The sequence below is a fragment of the Numida meleagris genome, chromosome 1 (genome assembly GCF_002078875.1).
Source record: "Numida meleagris isolate 19003 breed g44 Domestic line chromosome 1, NumMel1.0, whole genome shotgun sequence".
Taxonomy (NCBI): domain Eukaryota; kingdom Metazoa; phylum Chordata; class Aves; order Galliformes; family Numididae; genus Numida; species Numida meleagris.
Window position 1 is genome coordinate 96,214,487 of NC_034409.1, and position 12,830 is coordinate 96,227,316.

General features: G+C 37.6%; 2 protein-coding genes across 3 annotated transcripts in view; both read right to left on the minus strand.

Moving 5' to 3' along the window:
• LOC110401829 (SAM domain-containing protein SAMSN-1-like) overlaps positions 1 to 12,830 on the minus strand; it is a 270,707-nt gene that overhangs the window by 216,984 nt on the left and 40,893 nt on the right. The gene's annotated exons all lie outside the window — the stretch shown is intronic.
• The window catches only part of NRIP1 (nuclear receptor interacting protein 1), a 69,575-nt gene that overhangs the window by 9,694 nt on the left and 47,051 nt on the right, over positions 1 to 12,830 (minus strand). The gene's annotated exons all lie outside the window — the stretch shown is intronic.

Consider the following 12,830-nt stretch of genomic DNA (forward strand, 5'->3'; position numbering starts at 1 on the left):
CCCAGTACTTACTTGGATGAGGCAGGATGCTATAAAACGTTGTTTTAAAAAACACAACGGCTCGTACGCTACATGTATCTTAGTTTTACACCGGTCAATGATAGCATGAACAATTCACACAGTTAGCACAGTTCAATATTGAGATCATTATACTACACATGCCTACTTCTTTTCTCTTTCAGTTCTACATAGGCCTAAACATTCAATATGAGCGCAGCCAAGTGCCTTTCAACATACCTAGCTCTGCAATTTTCTTTCACAGACTAGAAGTGTAAGCTTGTAAATACAAGTTTTCAGGATTTACAAAGGTGAAAGCCACGCATCCTTAAAGTGAATGAATGCTTTATGATTGATTTCTCAGAGGCTTTTTTTTTTTTTTAACTCAAAAGCTACAGGCAACTTGATGTCAGAAAAATATCAGATCTGAAAAAAGTACGGAATCAGAACAACAGCTATGTAGCCATAATGCTAATAGCCTATATACTCTCCTGTAGAAATACATTCTTACTAGACTTTAAGTCATTTATGGAAGCTTCACAAACTATTCAAAACAAACAAGTAAACAAATAAATAAACTCCAGAGAACTAGAAAACCAGCAACTCACTGTAGCATAAATGCGTGTATCCATGTGTCTAAACATTGAATTGAGAGTTGGTAGCTCTTACTGAGGAGTCAGTATTTCTCCCACAAATACAGGTGTACATTAACCAGAACTTACATAATTATCCGCAGAAAACACCATGTTTTTAAATCATGTAATTACAACTTAAGCTTGGATTCATCTAATTAAAACTGATCTATGATCTCACTGTTCCTTCAAAATCCTGTGTGTCTCTGCATGGACTTTTGCAAAGGTTCCATCCCACATGGTTTAAATAAAATAAATAACAAATTCTTAAAAATATATATAGTTCAAACATAACGCTTCTTATGAATATGTCAAGCATCCAGCAAGTGCAATGTCTATACAGCTAAGCTTATTTCCTTAAGTATTTGGGAATACACTTTATCCAGAAAATAAAGTTATACAGCTTCTAAAAAGAAAGAGCTTATCTGCAGATACATTTTCACATTTCAAATAGCAATTAAGCTCACAGCATGCTGTTCTTATACAGGAGTAAGAAGTACTTGATACCTTGTTTTGTGCTTAAGAAAATAAAATTACATTTTTTTTCACTATCAAACACTGCAGGTCACCTTTAAGATAAGCCCCAAGCCAATGCACTCTGTGTAAAGCTGGTATTTGGTAAGATATTACTATTTATAGCTACAAGTAATTTAAATAATAAAAATAATTTGTAAAAATAGAATGCATTTATGTGAAATTCTCAGGTACTCAGAAAAACTACTGCAAGAGATAACACCTGTAGTCAGCACAGTTCATGCTCAGGTACTCTAAACAGCGGTTTGCCACTTCCATGTTTTTTTGGTTTGTTTGCTTGCACGTTTGAAATTCCTCAAAGGCTAAGGAAATATTCATAATTTTACAGAAATCTGATTGATGCAAGGGAACTTTCATTGAAGAGAATGAAATCTGAAAAGCATACAACGTGAGGAAAAGGACATCACCAACCCTTCTAAAGAAGCTGTTCTGATCTGGCATTACAATGATTATTACAGCATTATAAAACCCGGCACGATCTAATGTGCAACACGCAAATGTGAAGTCATCTGCCAAGAATGGAAATCACATTTCAAAAAAAAAATCTCTAAATCTGTACCTTATTTGTGATGAGAAGCCTGGTAGTAAATTTAACGTTTTCAAAACAATTGCACAACTATGCATTTCCAGCCAGTTTTGAACCTGGTATGCTTATCTTCCACTATGTGAAGTGTGGTCATATGGAATCAGAATCAGCTTTGGAAATTAATGCTTAGCTGGACACAATCATTCAGTAACCTTTTCAAAACACATGGACTAAACCAAAGAATTTCCCTAGAAATGTGTATTAAATGTCATTCCAGAAATTACGCAAAATGAGGAAATAAAAATAGAATGAAAAAAAAAGAAGGAAAAGAAGGGGGAATCTCATGTCTCTAAATCTCTAGATCTAAAGATGGTATTTAACTACAGTGAAAGAATTGATAAATTAAATATGATATGCTTTCTTGACCAGGCAACTACTGTGCGTGAACCATTTTTTGTTGTTTCAACTCTTTCTTCACAGATTCTCGTATTCTACAAATAAACAAAATGCTTGTTTCGCAGAGGCTATTTTCAGAACCAACACGACCACACACCGATCACAGCTCATTAAGTCATGTTTACCTAGACAGAACTAAAGCAGCAGCACGACTCTCAACACAAATGCTGTAACCTGGGGAGACACTCTGAAACTGGAGCATACCATGGGAAATCAGTCCTACATCCTTTTAAAAAGTGCCCAGGGAGAATCTGGAGACAGAATGAGGAAGATAAGAGAATATTAAAACATACACTGAACTGTACAAACCATGGATGTCCAGAATATTAATTCTACTTTCGCAGTTGTCAAGAGTTCTTCTTTGTTTGCAAACTACAGATATACTTGGCAGTTGCAAAGATTTCAATGGCAAGATAACAATACACTCTAAGATCCTTTGGTTAACATAAAATATTACTGCGACAAAAGATAATTAAATCGAAGAACAAACCCTTCTTGGTTAAAACAACAACATCTGAGCCAATGGCTTTTTACTGACATATATATGTATACATAGTTTATGTATAGTATATTGCTAAATCCCTGCTTTATGTCAGAAGTCTCCTGAGATGAATGAGGCAGCTGAGACCTCTTCACAGATTTCATTCAGGCTGTCAAGGCATTTTGAAGGTTCCCCTTCCAAATTTTTTTTAAAGACAAAAGAAAAAAAGTAATCTGATGATAGAGCACAATTCAGCAACAGGTGAATTCTTCCATTGTTACACACCAGAGAATTTGTGAATCAACACACCTTTTTTTTTTTTACAATAAATTAATGGATATCAACCTCCTATGACTGTGGGATGTCACTTTGAGAAAACAAAATGAACTCTTAAAAGAAGTTCTTTGAATTAACAAACGCCTCAGCTGCAAAACTTAGAAACAGCCATTCTGCAACTAACCAACAGACACTGAGTTGCTACCATTTAATTTATTAAAAATAGGTAATGATTTACATCATCATCCATAAACACGTTTGTCTGATATCTCTCACTAGTCTCTCTACTTCCAGCAAAATCTCTTTTTTAAGTCTCACACTAAAGCTCACTGCCTGCCCATGCTCATATTCCCAAAATAGCTACAGCCCACCACATCAAGCAATGCTTCAGACAGTCATTTTAATCATTACAGATTTAAGGAATCCAGGGAGTACAGTAGCAGTTTGTGATTCTGGGGTCATGGTTATTTGCTGTGCTTCAGACAGGCTGAATGACTTCTGTTTTTACTTTTCTGTATCCTATTTTCATAAATGGAGTAGTAATAGAAACAAACTTCATTAAAGCAACGGAGAATAAATATATTAAAGGCTGCAAGCTGCTTAAGAACTTCAATAACAGCACTGAGCAAGCACCTAAAACAGGACTTCAAATGATTCCACATCCTTACAAGCTGTCTGTAGTGAGATGCTACAGAGCACAATGAAATTAAGTTCTACAGAAAGATTCCTAAATGCACTAAGAATGGAAGTTGCAGCAGAATCTTTCAGTAGACTAAACATGAGTATAAAAAAGGGCAAACAGCCATCCCAGAATTATTTTTGTTCTGAGCTCCATTTCTTGAACTTCAGCAGAACAGGAAGGACGTATTCAGAGTGGTGGTATAAGCACTTTGGTTGACTTTTTGCTAATGTTACAAGCAGTGAAAGAGGCATGATTCAACAACCCACTGCACCAAATCCATACAGCAGTACAAATGCGCAGGTACTTCAATGGCACTTAAACACATACTTAAAGAGAAATGAGTATTAAGTGTTTTGCTAAATCCCTGCTTTATTTCAGAAATCTACTGAGATAAATGGAGCAGCTGAGACCTCTTCACAGATTTTATTTAGGCTGTCAAGTCATTTTGAAGGTTTCCTTCAAAAACAATCAGATTACGGAGCAAAAGTCAGCAACAGGTAAATATTTCCACAACTGCATACTAGAGAATTCGTGAATCAACATGCAACATATATATATATATATTTTTTAAAGAATAAATTCATGGAAACCAAACACTTTCCCTATGATCATGGGATATTGCTTTGAGAAAGCAAACACGGGCTTCTTCCCAACAGTGTGCCATGTGGTTCACTCACTGATAGGGCCTACTTACTCCAAGAGATTTTAAAAATGGCAGGGATAGTCTACTACTTTTTAAAAGCTGCATCACGCTGAGGATCATGTTGCAGTAGGAAAAGTTGCTGCCAGACTTTCTCTAGGGACTCCAAGGCACTGCAGAAGTGCAGCCCCAGCAGCCAGGACCAGGATGCTCCCCTCCATGCTGCCACAATCCTACTGCATGGAAAATCACCATCCACCCTTCAAAATACCCTCTTGGGGTAGCAACAGGGCAGAAGAGCCTTTTCACAGAATCAGAGAATCGTTTTTAGTTAGAAGGGACTCTTACAGGCCATCTAGTCCAAATCCCCTGCAATGAACAGCAACATGCACAGCTAAACCAGGTTGCTCAGAGGCCCGCCCGGTCTGACTTTGGATGTCTCCAGGAAAGGGGCACCCATGACCTCTTGGGGCAATCTGTTCAACTGTCTCACCATCCTTGTTGTAAAAGACTCCTTCTTTAAACCAACCTAAATCTCCCATCATTTAGTTCAAAATCATTTCCCCATGTCGTATCGCAACAGACCCTGGTAAAGAATCTGTCCCCTTCTTTCTTATAGTCTGCCTTTAGACACCAAAAGGCTGCTATCAGGTCACCTTGGAGCCTTCTCTTCTCCAGGCTGAACAGCCCCAGCTCTCTGGGCCTGTCCAAGTAAGAGAGACGTTCCATCCCTTGGATCATTTTGCGGCCCTCCTTTAGACGTCCTCCAGCAGGTCACTGTTTCTCTCGTATTGACGACTCCACATCTGGGCACAGTACTCCAGGTGAGGTCTCACCAGCACACAGCAGAGGGGGAGGATCACCTCCCTCACTCTGCTGGCTATGCTTCTTTTCCCTGTTGCTATGTTAGGGTGTGTACTGCCAAAAGCAATCCTGACCTTACTTTCTGTTGTTAGCAGAAGTTCCAGGGTTTGAGTTGAAAGGAAGAAAGCCAAATCAGTCCAGTCAAAGCCTTCAGATGATTTTAGCCACTTAAACAGTCAGGTTTTGGTAAGTTCAACAGAAGATTGATCCCCTAACAGTTGACACAATAACTTGAAGAGATGCAAAGAGACATCATTTTATTAAAGCACACAAACTGTAAAGTCCTAAGTGACGAAAAATTGGTGTAAACACAGAACCAACACCACAGCAGACAAATGTTTCTTCCTCAGGGCCAAAATACAACTGTTGGTGAACCAACAGCTGAATGAAGAAAAATAACCAAACTGTGCTGGCAGGTTATTTACTATTTAAGTTTACTCGGGCTTTTGTTTTAAGGCCTGCTAAAATGTAAATACTAATGACTGCAGATGTCAACTGTAGCCTCTGAGCTGTACATGAAAGGGGTAGCTGCACCTGACAGGTCTGAAGCAAGGGATTTTTTAATAAAATATACTAATAGGTACAACAGAGTAGACAGAGAATGCATCTTCCCAATCGTTGTAAATCACTTACTTCATAATTACTAACATAATTAAAAGAAAACTAACAACCGGATTTCTACTGCACCACCACCCCCAACAAACAACTGATTTTGCACTTAACTGTGTCAGTTCCCTAAGAATGCAACTTGATTAATACACAGCGAAAAAATCAATGCACTCTTCAGGACAATCATGCTTTTGCCTTATGATTACTGCATGCAGATAATGCATTTCCACACAACTCTGACCTTCTGCGTGTTGGAGGTAACTGAAAATACAACCATTTCACTATACATCATACAATGGCATATTTCTCGAATTTGGCAGAATAACTGTATGTATTCAGTGATTTGTCATAAGTCATTTTATGTTATTTTAACCAATAATTGGTTGCACAAAGGCCAAGCTACGCCTGACTGAAAGGAAGACAGTTTTTATTGAAAGTAAGCATTGTGTTCCACTTGGGAACAAGTGTCTGATGGCTAGCTATGAATGAGAGATGCTTTCTAAACTTTCTGCAGAATAGGTTTCAACTAACAGAAAAAAAAAACACACAGTAATTCCATAATAAGGTATAGGATCACACTCACACAATATTCAATTACCTATACACAAGGGCTGCTCCAAAAGTAACACCTCCAATTTTATTATGGTGGCCCATGATGTCAGAAGTGGATATTGGTGGTATGGTGATTGAGACTCAACCTTCCTGACAATATTGCATTACATTTTATTGTCATGCAACAGATAGGGGCTGGTGCATTTCAGCAGTGGTGATAGCAATGTGAAAGACAAGACATGTTCTAGATGGCCATGCACAGCTGGCACAGCATGATCAGCTCATCCACACAAATAAGTGTATTACGACCAGGGAACTGTGTACAAAGCTGAACACTGGATTCAATGTATTGAAAACAATAGTGGCAATGCTGTAATACTATTAACTTGGCACCTGGCAGGTCCTACCATTGCTCACAGAGAAACAGGAAGAACACCATATGAAAGTTTGTCACAACCTACTGAACCAATATGAGGTTGAAGGTGACAGTTTCATGGATTGCATCATTACTGGTAATGAGACGTGGTATCACCACTACAAGCTGGAGTCAAAATGGCAGTCCATGGATTCACGACTTGTGAATTCCCCATTGAAGAAAAAGCTCAAGATGCAGCCCTCACCAAGTAAAGTGATGTGTGCTGTCTTTTGGGACAGGAAAGGGGAATTCTTCTCAATTTCCTGGAACCCAGACAAACCAACTCTGACTGCTGCACTGCAATGCTGACTAAGATGAAGGCTCGAATTTCCAGAGTCAGGCCAGAGAAGAAGACAACCGTTCTCCTGTAGCACGATAATGCCAGGCCCCATACCAGTTTGAAGACTGTGGAATATATTGCCAATCTTGGCTGGACTGTCCCACCACACCAACTGTATGGTCTGGATTTGGTGACTTTGGTGTCTTTCATCTGTTGTTGCCTACACAATCCATCTTTCATCGGCCACATTTTCCTAGCAACACCACCATCATAGCTGCTGTGAAACAGAGAGTCACCTCCACTGGTGCAGACTTTTTTTTCCCCCTCACATGCATGGCATGCAAGCTCTTGCTTATCGTTGGTGAAAATGAATAGCTGATGGTGGTGACTACACTGAAAAAGTGTTTTGTAGCTGAGAACTTGCTCAATCAAACAGTGTTATTGTGGTCTTTGTATCTGCTGTGATTTCCATGGAAATAATAGGACGCATTACTTCAGAGTGATCTATGTATAATCCTCAAATATATATATATATATATATGATTCCCTTCTATTTTCATTTAAGTGAAAGGACAATATATTTTCTATTTTAATGAGACTTGAGCCTTCTGTAGGTCATGTTTCCAAAGGCTAAGGACACAGAAAAGGCTCATACAATTTCAGCTCAGTGGAAAAGGAAAAACCTGCATTAACTAGAAGATTTTTTTTAGTTCAATTACAATTACAAAATTGATTTTTTTTCTCCTAAGTAGCAATAACATCAACGAAAATGAATTTATAACATAAGAACCATCTTTAGTGAAACATGGGGAGAAAATGCTAACAACATCCTGTAAAGAATGTCACAGAAATTCCTCATCTTCAAACTGGGCCAGAACGTATCTGAAAATATTCATATCAATTTCCAGCTAAAATACTGAAAGTCTTTTAAGTCATACAGACATATAGAGAGATGATTAGTTACTTAACCACACTCTCAAACTTTAGGAACTGTGCTGTAACTCAGCCTAGGCCATGAGCCATATTGACCTAAACTTCAACTCAAATTGGAACAGCTGAAATACTGACTTTGCTAAAAAAAACAATGAAAACTATTACTTCATATACACTGCTGAAAAGCCATTTTAAGAATAGTGGAAAGCTGGCAAGGGGAAGTGCTTAACTACCCTTCCATACAAAGGGAAACATTTTGAAATAATTTCTCAAATTTTACACTGAAAAAAGATGACAAGCATTTAAAACAGAAAGATGCTATGCTGTCATGAAATTGTAGAAAAGAGTTTTTACTAATATGTTTAAATCTGTCTTTCATGAGTGCTACATAAAGTAATTGCAAAATAGCAAGAAATGACTATTTATCATTACCAGACAAAAAAAGTGTAGTATATACACCCACGCTAAAACTGTACAAAACAACGTAGATGTGCAATTCACTTTGAACAAAGTATGTTTTTCTACGTACAAGAACAAAGTCAGCAGAAAAGAGGTTAGTAAAAAAAGTTAAGAGGTTAATAAAATATCATCTCATACTTACATGTAAGCATTAGCTAATCTGGGACCATCTTTCAAAGTGCATGTCAAACCAACAACTTCACTAAGCCTTTATAAAGCCATAAGCCTACAGGGCCAGTTACAAAACAAGCTTCACCTCTATGTTAGCATACATCTAAAATTAAGCCTGTGCCCAAGAACCCTGTTGAACACTCACAGCACCAGCAAATCATTAAATGGCTGCTAGTGAGTCTCATCATTCTATAGGAAAAAGTCAATCTCAGTCATCATGAAGAACTCTAGTAAGAAATAAAAGAGACTAGTTCAGAAGCTGCACATTTAAATGTATATAAAAACATGGTTCTACAGGAATTTGCCTAATTTAAGCATGAAGCTGCTGCCAAAACACACGACTCTATGAACCTTCAGCTGCTTGCTCATTACCTTCTTCACACTGACGCAAGTGTTCTTACACAAAGCTCCTACCGGGCAAGTAGGACTAAGGACCTCAATGTCACCAAAGGAACCCCCCCCAAAATGCCACTGAGTGCTTGCTTCACTGTTCTCCATGTGGGGATCTATGACTACTGGAGAAGTGTGTAGAAGGACAAAGCATATTTTTAAGTGTCAAACCACACTTTTGTCAAATGAAAAGAACAGAAGCGCTGCTACTGTTGAGATTCCCTAGGAAGAAACCCAGGCAGACTGTCTCTCAAACAAAGATGACTTTACTGGTCAGATGAAGATGCCTTTAAGAAGCATTTCCCAAACAGAATTAAAAAATGTGTATTACACACATACATGTATGCATAATTTATACGTACTAATAGAACAATTAAAATATTTTTTATATTATAATGAGGCATCCTGCAAAGCTGCAGTATAAATCCTACTAAACTGAACTTAGTTTGTCCATCCCTAAAATAGATTTGACATACAAACACAAACACGAGGTCAAGGTCACAGATCAGCAAGAAAGATTACAAAGAGGACTGATGTAAGAGCTGGCATTTGATCAAAGCTCCTGGTGCTGGTTGTTTTTTATTTTTCCCCTCTCTTAGTACGCTTACCAGAAATACCGCTACATTTTCTTTGCATTGATGCACTCTAAGTTTAAGTATCCCCTACCTTTAAGAGCAGCTGACCTCTGCTTGTTTACATTAACAAGAGAAGTTAGGCAGGTTGTCAAATAAATAAGGAACAATTATATTAAATGAAAAGCAAATCGAAGATACCAGTTTTTGCAATCTTTGTCATGCTATTCATACATATTAAATCACAAATCTAGAAGGAGAACACACAAATATAGGATATAGTAGTAAGACCACTGCTAGAGAATCAAGACCTCAGTTTATGTCGTCATGTACTCTGAGCTGCTTATCTTCATATAGCAGTTGAATGTGCACTTCTAAACATAACACTTACTAGCTGTGTGCACAGCATACATTTCTTAATTTAACAATACAAAAAGAACTTGTAATACATGTTCTATACAGAATACAATCAAACTAACTTCTTCTGTAATCAGGACAACAGTCATCTCCTAGAAAGCTTCTTTAAGGCTAAATGCTGCGCAGTTGAGCAGGTTAAACACCGTAGCAACAGTTGAAAGACTCAGAGGCTGAGTGAGAATAGTTGGAAATGGAAGAAGTCATTGACTGATCCATCCATCCACTCGCCCACTGATACATTCTTGAAGAATGAAACACTTGCTGAAGAATATTTATCTTGCTGGTCATGTGCAACAGACACCTTCTGACACAAACAGGAGAAAAAACTTGTACTGAGCAACACAAAGTCACGCAACATTCAAACATGTATCACCATCAAAGTTGAGATGCTCCTTCTAATAACTAGCAACCTGAAGAACAGCATGGCTTGTAGCAGCACAGCTCTGGTGTTAGTCTAGACATGACTGGGAGCAGTTTATATTTAGAGAGTGCTACGCCTATGAATAGGACTGTTCATGTTGGTATAAAGCTTTTACTGGAACTCATCTAGGGGGAATCTCATACATCACCAGTAAAACATTGTGATCACACACCCATCTTCACCATGTTTCTGTTTTAATATGTTTAATGATTTTTTCACCATCTAGTTTTTGTATAGATACAACATTATCCATTTGATTGGGTTGGCTCAGTCAGTAATGATGGGGCAAAGAGGAATAGGACAGGAAAACATAGTGCCAGCTTAAGACGGCTCCTTTTCAGTAACATTCTTTACATGAATTAGGTCACCACTCTTTTAAGCTATAGTATCACCTGAGTTACTACAGCCAGGCACGAGTCACTCCTGAAGCCTGGCGTGCAAGCTTCTCAGCACAACAGTATATGTGTTTTTAGCTCTGATACTGATTCACAGCATCTTAAAACAGTCACTGTTTAAGATCAAACTGAGCTAAATTTTAGACATTAGGGCAATACAACTCTGTTAACCTTTTTTTAACCCCTTTGAGCAAAATGGAAGAAGATATATTAAAATGCAATTTCTACCTTTCCTATGCTACAAAAGGCTAAGAAAGCTTCTCGCTGCATTGAAGTGTGAGGAAGGAAAAAAAAATACACATATATACATAAATATCAGGCAATGATTATGATTCAAGATTAAGAACATCAGAGGCTCATTCAACAACTGCAAATTAATGAAATGCTTTCACTGAGAATCAAACACACATGAAAATGTACAAGACATCTTACAACCAAAAACATTCAAAGAAACGTGTAAGTAGTATAGTTAACCAACACTTTAAATCAAGCCTATTTGGAGTCCAATAGCCTAAGCGTACTAACACACACAAAAGAAGTCTAATGCACAAAAATTCTTTCACTTCAATCGAGCTTGTGAATAAATCAATTGCATATCACATCAGGCCTTTTCTTGTGCTTATATTACAAACTTTTTCTTTTCATTTGATTTGGTTATGAAGATTAATCCAAACTAAAGCAAGTCAGCAGCCTTTTTCTCCCCTCTTGCTAAATAGAGGTTCACACTCTGCAACCCCTGCAGGAGCAGGGGGCTTCAGCTCCCTCTGCATTTGGTATCAAACTGCATGCTTTTCAAGTCAAAGGGATGTTGCAGACCGCTATCAATGGGCAGTGGATGTTTTAGTTTTTTTTTTACTGTGACAACATAGACATTTCATGTCTGAAATGCAATTCTATTTTATTTCCCGTCAGAAGACTCTAATGGACAGAGTCAAAGTTCTAAGCAAAGAGAGCCTAAAACGTAAATGAAAGCTACTCTGAGTGTGCTGTCTTTTAAAACGGTGTAATGACTAACTACAATGAATGAATGGTTAGCCAGTAGAACAAAAAAACAAATGTCAGCTAGCACAATGAAGAGAGTACTTCTGGTCGATTCAGTAGTCAAGTAGTCCACAACAACTGATCATCTTGAACTCATTCGGTAAAGGCATTATTTTTGTTAGTTTTAAATAAAGAAAATGTCCATTTTCATCTTTATGTGAACTTTCAAATCAAGACATTTTTGAAAGTAAAAATAACATTTAGACAAATGGTGAAACAGCAATTCCACTCTTTTTTTTTACAACTTCTTTTTATTGACAAATTACATCTATGGATTTTAATAGGGTGCCAAAATAATTGAAAAAATTACACACACATACAGATTCCTGCACCAATGTGGCATCAAATGTTATGCAACGTATCTTAATATTGCAGAATTAAGCACATCAGAAGTGGACATACATCATACTGAAAAACAGTAACAGATCACCAGTTCAAGAGACCTAACTAGTAAAGTTGGAGCTCTAGACCTTAATGAAAACACATTCACATTCAAGTATTGAACATAGCTTGTAATATAATTAGCTATTATTCAGGGCACAGAATAAGATTTCCTATTCTAAACTAGACCAGAAAGATTGATTATTCCAGCTTGCCTGTTCCTCAAGTTGCTCAACACACAACCACTATAGCAGGTGATCTGTTTTCCCACATGCTGGAGTCTAACAAGTTAAGCTAGCAGTAACAAAGGCAATAGGGGAGATGGAGATTCCTTTCTGTAAACGTTCCTAGCATTGGAGAGAAGGTGGGGAACAACACGGGAATATCTCAGAATTGTAATTACAATTTTAGCCTGTCTACTTAATGCCTACTGATAAAGCACAGAGAGAAGGAAACTGCCATAAAACAAAGGAACTCTATGTCACCAATACAGTAAATAGAGACAGTTTATGCAACTTGAAGTTTCCTATGTACCGTAAAGTAAAAAGTCATTATCTAACAGTTTGTATCCAAAACCACAACTCTGTCAATTTAGCTGATCAAGTTAGATATTATTTCCAACTTAATCTGCCCAGGTAGAGATCTGAGCACAGCTGATGGGTCACAACCCATGTCCTTTGTATTATATAAAGCCATCTTTCCTTGA